This window comes from Colobus angolensis, unplaced genomic scaffold (assembly GCF_000951035.1).
Source record: "Colobus angolensis palliatus isolate OR3802 unplaced genomic scaffold, Cang.pa_1.0 Scaffold5, whole genome shotgun sequence".
In the NCBI taxonomy this organism is placed as follows: domain Eukaryota; kingdom Metazoa; phylum Chordata; class Mammalia; order Primates; family Cercopithecidae; genus Colobus; species Colobus angolensis.
The window spans coordinates 9,313,996-9,325,019 of NW_012118487.1; positions in this window are offsets into that span (position 1 = coordinate 9,313,996).

Sequence of the window (11,024 nt, forward strand, 5' to 3'; positions counted from 1 at the left end):
AACAGGCAATCACAAGTACAAATGGAAGATCAGTGAGGACAAAGAGAAAAAATAAAAAGGAGAAAGGAAACCAAACAGTATTTATTAGAGTATCACTGGCAAGGCTCCTTGCATTTCTCAAGAACACCCAGGCCTCTGCTAGCCTAATACAACCACCTTAGTCTTCCAAGTCCCAAACATTTTATGTCCTGGGGTCAGTGACAGGATTCACTTTTAAGTACATTGACCTGGGAATGACCATTCATCTCTCTTGGGGAAATAACTAAAAGACATTTTATTACTGGTTTCCCCATGTGAAATGTGGAATAAAATATATCTTATATAAATATCTAAATATATTTAGAAATTATCTTTTTAAAAAGAAAATACATAAAATAGTATCTCTTCAAGAGAAACCAAGCTGGATGCAGTGGCTCACGCTTGTAATCCCAACACTTTGGGAGGCTGAGAAGGGCAGATCACCTGAGGTCAAGAGTTCGAGACCAGCCTGGTCACCATGGTGAAACTGCATCTCTACGAAAAACACAAAAATTAGCCAGGCAGGGTTGCAGATGCCTGTATTCCCAGCTACTCAGGAGGCTGAGACAGGAGAATCGCCTGAACCCTGAAGGCCAAGGTTGCAATGAGCCGAGATCATGCCATTGCACTCCAGCCTGGGTGACAAAAGTGAAACTCCATCTCAAAAAAAAAAGAAAGGAGAGAAACCAGTGATTTTCTAATAATAAAGAGCTTAAAAAGGAAATATAAATACATACTTTCTCATATAAATACAGATAAGTAGATGGTTTACCAGTAGGCTTATCAAATTATTCAGTCACCTTTGAACAGATGAGACTCCTTATTGTTTTTCAAAATTATTTTTTAAAAGCATAATGTGAATTAAAAGTAGAAAACTCAAATTACAAAAAGATATTCATAAAGTTTTTTTTTTAAGTTGTGTCAATAATAATAAATATCTTTGGGTTTCAACACAATAAAAAAATTTCACACACCAGCAGTCATACACACAAAGATATTCAGTACAGTGCTGCACTTGAATCAAAATCAGTGAACTCAAACAACTAAAAAAGCTAGAAAGCATCATCATTATCATCATCATCATCAAAGAAAGTCTCAGCAAAGAAATAAAAGATACAGAGAAGAATCAAATGAAAAATTTTAAACTGAAAAATATCACTGAACTAAAAGTGTATATATATATGTGTGTGTGTGTGTGTGTGTGTGTGTGTCTGTTGACATAAAAATATATCAGGGATGCATATCACTGGTACATTTCCCTTCCAGGAAAATGGAGAAGACATGTTTTTTCTTGTTACTTACACTAAATGCAACTGAAAAGCCAGCACATTACATGGAAACCAAACATGGGAAGACCATGAAGGAGGCAGAGAAGAGGCCTCCCTCACAGTGTGAGTGGAGATCACCTGGGAATCCTGAGCTTCTAATCCCACGTAGCAACATGGAGGCCCTTGCCTTTCCACTGGTGTTGTCCAAGGTGGCCTAGTGGGAAGTAAGGACTGTCGTCACTGTCCCAGGACAAAGCCGCTTCCAGCTTGGTGTAAAGGGAGATCACAGGCGGGATGGAATGCCTCCCTTTGTATAGCCCTAAAAAGGAATCAACCTCGGGTGTCAACTGAGTCTGAATGGGGAACCTGGATTTCTACCTTGACATGAGAGAAATAAATAAGGCAATGCCACACCCCTTATCCCAATCCATTGACAGTGCAGTGTTAAAGAGAGACAGTAAAAATAGACATTTTAAATAGGAAACAGAGTCCCCTAACGTGAAATGAAAATGTTCATGTTTTAATAAAAACATCCTGTGTCACATTATAAACAAGGAAGATCTCAAACTGAATAAAAAAGCAATCAGTAATGCCAATACTGAAATGACAGAGATACCAGAATTACATGACAAGGATGTTAAAACAGCTATGATAAAAATGCTCCTATGAACAATGATGAGCACATCAGAAAAAAGCTGAAAATGTTAGAAAACATCACCAAAGAAAGTCTCAGCAAAGAAATAAAAGATATGAAGAACAATCGAATGAAAAATTTAAAACTGAAAAATATAATAACTAAACTAAAAGTTTAAGTGGATGGATTGAGCAGCAGAATCCAGGAAGAAAAGAAAAAAATCAATGAAATGAAAGTTAGAATGATAGAAATTGCCTACTATAAAGAACAGACAGAAATAGAGGCTGAAAAAATAAAAATCGAACATCAGTGAGTGGAACGATAAACTCCCTGAACAAAAAAAGATCTAATATATATGTCATCGTAATTCTAGGAGAAGACAGAGGGTGCAGCTGAGAAGTACTTGAATAAATAATGACTGAAAACTTCCAGCATTTAGCAATAGACATATACCCAGAGATTGAAGAAGCTAAGGAATCCCAGGCAGGATACACCCAAAGAAATTGATACCACAATACCTTAAAACTAAAATTCTAAGAACTAAAGGTTACAACAACGAAAAAAATCTTGAGAGCCACCAGAGAAGAACAACAGCTTACTTACTGGGAAAAAATCAATTTAAATGACAGCGAAATTTTTTTATCAGAAACCATACATACCAGAAGGAAGTAACACAATATGTTTTAAGTACTGAAAGAAAATAAACGTAAATGCAGAATTCTAAAGTCAGTGAAGATACTCACTAACCATAAAGAGTTACTAAAGACATTTTCAAATGAGGACACATAAGAGAATTTGTCACTAGTAGGCATACCCTAAAAAAAAGACAAAAGGACATTCATAAACTGAAAAGAAATAATTTACAAAAAGATTTTTAAATCTTCAGAAGGAAAGAACACACTAAACAAAAATATGAGCTTATATATTATGTTTTTGTTCTCCTCTTTCATTTTTAAATTTAACTACTGAAGCAAAAAATATGAAACTGTCTGATGGGTTTTGAAAGGTATGTAGAGGAAAATTGTTAAGTAATTAAACTATAAATAAAGGAGAGTACATTTAAAAGAAGGTAAAGTTTCCACCCTTCTTTCAAACTGTTGAAATGAACATGAGTGGACTGAAATAAGTTACTTATACATAATGTAATATCTAGAGCAAACAGCAAAACAAACTATACAAAGAATTACAATCAAACTTATTTTAGGTTTTAAAAAATGAAATTTTAAATAGTGTTCCAGTACCCCACAGACAGGCAGTTAAAAGAAATCAGAGAAATGAAGCAAAGAAACAAATGAGAAACATAGTAAAATAGCAGAATAGCAGACTTAAGTTTTAATAAATCATAATTACATTTCTATTAAATGTCAGTTGTTGGCAGAGTGAGTTACTGCATGCATCATCTCTATGCTGTGCATGACAAACTCACTTCGAATATAACGTTATAGGCAGATTCAAAGAAAAAAGGTATCAAAAGATACATCATGATAATTTTAATCAAAGAAAAATAAGAGTGGCTGCTTTAATGGTAGAGAAAGGAAACCTCATCGTAAAAATATTTAATAGAGAAAGGAAGGGGCATTGGAATGGTTAATTTCACATGTCAACTTGACTGGGTCACAAGATTCCCAAATATTTGGTTAAGCATTATTTCTGGATGTATCTGTGAGGGTGTTCCTGGAAGAAATTAGCATTTAAATAATAGACTGAGTAAAGCAGATTGCCCTCACCAATATGGGCGAGTAGCATCCAGTCCCTTGAGGGCCTTGTCTGAGTCCATTTTGTGTTGTGATAACACAATACCTGAGACTGGGTAATTCATAAAGAAAAGAGGTCTAAATAGTTCTGCAGACTGGGAAGCTCAAGGGTATGGCACTGTCACCTGGGAAGGACCTTTGTTTTTTGTTTTATTTTTATTTATTCATTTTTAGAAATGGGTCTTGCTCTGTCACCTAGGCTGGAGTGCAGTGGTGCAATCATAGCTCACCACAGCCTTGAATTCCTGGGCTCAAGGGATCCTCCTTCCTTAGCCTCCTGAGTAGATGGAACTACGGGGCCTCATCACCATGCCCAGCTAGGCAAGAGCTTTTGTGCTGTGTCATTACATGGCAGGTCAAAGGGGAAGTGGACACAGGCAAATGAGGCAAACCTGAGGAAGAACCTTGATTTCTAACAACCTGCTCTTGGGGTAACTAATCTACTACTGTGAGAAATAATTCAGTCTCAGAGAGTGAGAACTCACTACCTCAAGAACAGCACCGAGCTGGCCATGTGGGTGCGGTCGTCACATCTTGAATGCCTCCCATTAGGCTGCACCTTTTAAAGGTTCCAGCTCCTGACATTGCTGCATTAGGAAATACGATTTCAATATGAGTTTTTGCAGGGACACTCAAACCATAACAGGCCTGAATAAAACAAAAAAGGTAGACATTTATTTTATGTATGTAAATATCCTATTGGTTCTGTTTCTCTGGAGAACCCTAATATAGGCATTGTATAACAAAAAGGATTAAAACAAAAATAGAATATAATAATCCTAACTGTGTATGTACCAAACCAAACAACAAAGAAAACCTGTTAGGCAAAAACTGATAGAACTAAAAGTAGAAACAGACAAATCCACATTTATAGTTGGACAACACAACATTATATCTCAACAATTGATAGAACAATTAGCTATAAAATCAGAAAAAAATTAATAGAATTCATCAGCACCATCTAATTAAGATTTAGAATATACTTCACCGAAACATAGCTGAACATACAGTCTTTCCAACTGCTAAAAGTAATCAAGATAGACCATATCTTGTGCAATAACACAAGACTCAACACACTTAACAACAACAACAAATCATGCATAGAGTGTTCTCCAAATACAATGAAATGAAACTAGAGATCAGTAAGAAAAAGATAACATGAAAACCTCCAAACACTTGGAAACTAAACAACACACTTCTTAATCCATGAGTCAAAAAGGAAAGCTCAAGGAAATTTAAAAAGAAAAACATGTTAAATTGAGTGAAAATGAAAATGCCACACATTGAAATGTGTTTGGCACACCTAAAGTATTACTGATAGAAAATTAATAGCTCTAAATTAATATTTTAGAAAAGAGTAAAAGTATCAAATCAATAATTTAAATTCCCACTAAATGAGTTAGAAAATGAACAGGAAAGTAAATCTAAAGCAAGAATAAGAAAGAAAATAATAAAGATAAGAGCAAAAACCAATAAATCATATAACAGGAAGATAAAAAGAATAAAGGGAACAAATAACTGATTCTTTGTAAAGACAAATGTGTTTACAGATCTCTTGCAATACTTATAAAAATAATTAAAGAGAGAGAAAGCAAAATTACAAACATGGGAAATAAAACAGAGTGTATTACTAAGGAACTTTTAGATATCAAGATTGTTGCATACTACAAACAATTTTATAGACATACATTTGACAACTTTGACAAAATGGATATAATCCTAAAAAGATGAAAGCAATTGCAACTCACCTGACAAAAAATAGATGGTTGGAATAACCCTATAACTATTATAAAATACATTTGTAATTAAATAAGGCAAGTAATGAAATCTCTAGGCACAGATGGAGATTCCCTTGCAGTTCTACCAAATATTTAAAGTAGAAATAATACCAATTTTAAACAATCTCATTCATAAATTGGAAGAAGTTATACTTTGCAACTCACTTTATGAATCTATTATTATTTTATGTCAAAATCAGAAAAAGACTGGGCTAAAAGAAAATGATATATCTGAAAATATAAATATATAAATATGAATATGAAAACTGAAAACTCTAATAAAATGTTGGCAAATGTATTTGAGAAATATAAAGAAAGGATTATACTCTACAATCAAGTGGAATTTATTTCTATGAATCCAACTTATTTAATATTTGAAAATGAATCAACGTAATCTATCATATTAACAGACTGAAGAAAAAGAAATCACATGATCGTATCAACTGATGCAGAAAAGCCTTTGCCAAAATTCAACTGCCATTCATGAATAAAAGAAACAAACAAACAAACAAACAAAAAACCTCTCAGAGAAAAAGAAAGGAACTTCCTTACCTTGACCCAAAACATTAAAAATCTGCAGCCAACATCATTCTTAATGGTGAGACTAAACACTTTTTCCCTATGCTGGGGAAAAAGTCAAGGATGTCACCTCTTACCACTTATTCAAAATAGTGTTGGAAGTTCTAGCCAGTGGAATAAGGCAAAAAAAATAGAAATAAATAACATTTTACTAGGAAAGGAAGGAATTAAACTTTCTCTATTTGCAGATAACATGATTTTATACATGGAAAATAGCAAGTAATCATCCCTCACCAAAAAAACAAAGAAAAATTGCTAGAGTCTAAGTGAGTTAGCAAGCTCATAGGATACAATATAAGCATATAAATATCAACTGTGATTTTATATATAATAATGAATTTGTGCATGCCAAAATTAAAAGTACAATGTGATTCAAATTTCTCAATAAATGAAGGAAACTGCTAAGTACTGATAAAGGAAATCAAAGAAGATATATACGAATGGAGAAACATACCATGTTTATCGATTGAAAAACTAAATATATTAATGATGTCAATTCTTCTCATATCTAATAAACTATATATGTGTGTGTGTGTATAGAAAAATAGAATCTAGAGCTAAGCAAAGATCTCTTAAACTTGACATCAAGTATATTAACCATAAAGAAAAAAAAAGATGAATTGGACTTCAATGAAATTACTATAAAAGAACATTTAAGGAGGATGAAAGGTAGCTATAGTTTGAGCAGAAAATATTTGCAAATAGCATAACTGACAAAGGACTACTATCTAGGAAATAACCCCTAAAATCAGAGATATAACCCCTAAAAACAAGAGCGACTTGGAGAATACTTCATAAACATAAAGGCTCACATTTATAGTCATGTGACTACCATGTATCAGTGAGTCCTACAGACTTAGCACTGTTAATCTGGCAAATAAGTTATCAACCTTGAAGACCGAGGGAGGGTACAGGAATAGGTTGAGTACACCAAACACAGCTTCTTTAGGTTTTCTGGGCAAGTGTGCAGAAACATGCCCTAGCAGGCACAACACTATTAAATAGCAGAATACACAATGAACAATATCTTAATGAGGTAGGTTAGGAAGTACAATTTGGTTAAATTGTATATCCCACTCAATTTTAAAAGGGTGTTTTCACTTCCTATTTCTGAGTAACAGATGACTACAAATGTAGAAGTTGAAAACAATGTAAATTTATGTGGCTGGGAAGTCAGATTGACTCAGCTGATTTCTCTGCTCCGGGTTTCACGAGGTCTACATTAAGAGGTTAACCAGCTGGGTACTTGCCAGGAGACTCTGGGAAGAATCAGCTTCCAAGCTGATTTAAGTTGTTGGCTGGATCCACTACGTTTTAGTTGTCATTCTGAGGTCCCTGTTTCCTTGCTGGCTGTGAGCTGGGGGCAACCTTTAACTCCTAGAGCCTCTGTCTGGTCTGTCAGGTTGAGCCCTACTTTTCAGAGCCAGCAACAGCTGGCTTCTCAATCTTGGCATTTCTCTGGCTATCTTTAACTGGATCTCTCTGAGTCCAGCCTGAGAAAGTTCTCTGTGTTGAAGGGCTCATGTGGTCAGAATGCGCCAGGGGCAACCTTCTTTTTTTTTTTTTTTTTTTTTTTTTTTTGAGGCGGAGTCTCGCTTTGTCGCCCGGACTGGAGTGCAGTGGCCCGGTCTCAGCTCACTGCAAGCTCCGCCTCCCGGGTTTACGCCATTCTCCTGCCTCAGCCTCCGGAGTAGCTGGGACTACAGGCGCCCACCACCTCGCCCGGCTAGTTTTTGTATTTTTAGTAGAGACGGGGTTTCACCGTGTTAGCCAGGATGGTCTCGATCTCCTGACCTCGTGATCCGCCCGTCTCGGCCTCCCAAAGTGCTGGGATTACAGGCTTGAGCCACCGCGCCGGGCCGGGCAACCTTATTTCAAGGCCACAACCTTAATTTCTTCTACAAAGTCCCTTTTGTCATGGAAAGGAACATACTCAAATGTTCTAAGGATTAGGGCAGAAGCATCTTTGAGGAGTAGGGGCACACAGTTCTGTTAACTGCAGGGGGCTGTGTGTACATTGTGATTTTAGAAAAACAATCTTAAATACTGAGTTGATGGAAGTCGTGGCTATGCAATATACAAGCCACAATGCCTTTGAAATGTGCATTTAACCTTACTGAGCCTCAGTTTCCTCATTTAAAAAATAAATATGCTAATATAAACTTTATGAGACTACTGCAAGGAGTGTTAAAAATTATACCCAAAAAATATGAAAAGGAGAAAATGACATATTGAAATTTTTTTAGGAATTTCCTATACAAAGACATGAGAGTATAAAGACCCATGAAAAACAAAGGCAAACATTTTCAACCACCATTCATAAAAGATGAATATTTGATTAAAAAGAGGCAAAACAAATTGATGAGAAAAACATGGCAGACATGAATAGATAAATGGAAAGAGCTTACAGCAGATAATTTTCTCTAGACAAGAATCTAATGACCAATATAAATACAGAAAAAAGTGTTCAACCTTATACAAGTAATTAAATAAATGCAAATTAAGAGGAAATCCAATTTGTTTAATTAATGAAGGCAGATTAGAAAGTTGATTTAAAAACTCACAGACATATTGGGAAAACATATTTATTATTGTAATTTATCTGATGAAATGGACACCCCAAACAAATGCTTGTCATCAATTTATAACAATCTTATCCTCAAAATGAATTTGATAACCTTTATAAAAACCCACTAATATTTATATCCTTTAGAATAATAGATATACTTCTAGGAATCTTAATGAAATAACATAACTCTAGCAGAGCTTTATCTGTAAATACTTTAATCACAGTGCTACTTATAATGATAATAATAAGAGCTAATATATATTGAGTGTTTAATATGGACAAGGCTCTAATATAAACTTTAATATATTTATGGTAAAGACAGATATTGCTCATCAAGTATTCCATGTGCACCCCTCTGTTATCTAGCCTGCAAACCATTTACACTGGGGCCAGGTGACTCTTTTTGATTAGTAGACTGTGGAAAGGCATGATGTGGGTTGCTTCTGGGCTAGGGCCATTATAAACCAGCGTGCCTGGTCCACTCCTCTTCTTCCCGGCTGAGAGGGCCTTGAAAGCCATGTAAACACATGGTTTGTGATGACATAGAAGCATTACAAAATGAAAAGAGCCTGGTTTCCTGAAGTAACAGAGGACATTCTCAGTGAACCACGTCAGGTTTGATATGAATAAGAAATAAATGTTTTTTTTTTTTTTTTCACAGCCAAGTCACTGCAATTTGGATCTGTATTTTACTCTAGTATAATCTTGCCAGACAGGACAATGTATAACTCACACAATGTGTAAAAACAAAACAAAACAAACTCTAAGAGGCAGATACAATTATTTCTTCAGATTATATTTTAGGAAATTAAAGTATAGGTAAGACAAAAATGGTCAAGTTCAGAGAAACGGTGGGGAAATTGTACCAAGGAGTTAGCTTCTGAGTCACCTTTTGTGTTTGGAGATGGAGTCTTGCTCTGTCGCCCAGGCTGGAGTACAGTGGTGCAATCCCACTAAGCCACCTTTCTTAGCTACCATAACAAAAATTACAGTAAACAATTCTAGCTTGATGAATGGAAAAATCAATATATAATCAATGTCTGATCCAAATGCTAGAATCTTACATGATCACTAAAATAATGTCTTTATTTTGCTTTAGATGAATTTTGAAAAAAATACTTGAAGCCTAATTTAATTCAGAAGTCGTATGTACACTATATAACATTTTGTAAACTGTAGCTAAAATCAGTTCCAGGTCTAATAAAAAATTATACTAGTACAAACTGAAATTCTCCTGCCACAAATACCTAGAAAAGAGAAAGATGATATATAGTAAACATTATTTTAAATGAGTAGCTGAGCTTGCAAGAGAAAAAAAATCACCAACTAGTAGAAATAAAGTAGGAGCTGATAATCAGTAAAGTAAGACCATAAGAAGGTGTTGTAGCTGTGAAGTAGATGGTTAGTCCACACAAGAAAAAGGGAAGAGGAGATGGGTCTACAAGTCAGGCAGTATGAACTGACAGATACCACCTCCGCCAGGACCCAAGGCGGTCCTGGAACCATGCACACTGAGGGATGACTGTAGACTAAAGAGTTAGACAAAAGAAAGAAGGATAATGGCTTATTTTTTGTTTGAGGTGATAAACTATATGATTTCTCAGATTCAACAAGCTCAATATAACCTTAGCAAGAAAAGCACTCCATATCAACCCCTAAATAAAACTCATCATTATAAAACACAATGGAACAAATTAAAAGTTAAGGAAGTGTAATTGCACTAACAAACTTCTTAATAAGGCAAGCTGAGGAAATTCTGGAATAAAATGTCTCAACATAGAATTCTATTCAAGTGAATGACTAAAAAAGGGAAAAGAGAAAGATAATTTGCCACTCACAGAACCTCATCACAGAACTACCAGTTAAAATAAACTTCAGAAATAGGAAATTGAAACCAAAAAAAAAAAAAAAATAGCTTGAATTCAAGAGGCCAAGAGGTAGTTGTGAGTAAAGAAACTGATACAGCTAATGACTGTACAAACACCATCGTATTAATAGTGACTCATTTAAAGGGCATAAAAACATGGAGATATAAAATACTATAGAACAGCCACAGGCAGGAAATGGGGATGAAATTACAGATGTTCACATTTATAAAAGCCTTTTCAGTTTTTTAAGGAGGATAGAAACATTATCAGCAATAGATTTTGGTATTCAGTTAATTACCATTTAGGAGCAGGACATTGAATGAGATAACAAAGTGCAGAGTCTGTGTTTTAAGCACTTGTCATTGTAAGCAGTACGGTTTCCTGTGGGTAAAATCAGTGATGCAGAGAGTTGCTATTTGATTGACTCACGGCCTCCCCACAGGAAGTTGTGAGTGAGGCAGGAACTGTTCCTCTTCATTCTCTCTCTCCCAGCACATTCTCTTTCTTCCATTCTCTCTCTTCCAGTCCATGGGACGGGTTCTGAGAGCAGTATTGG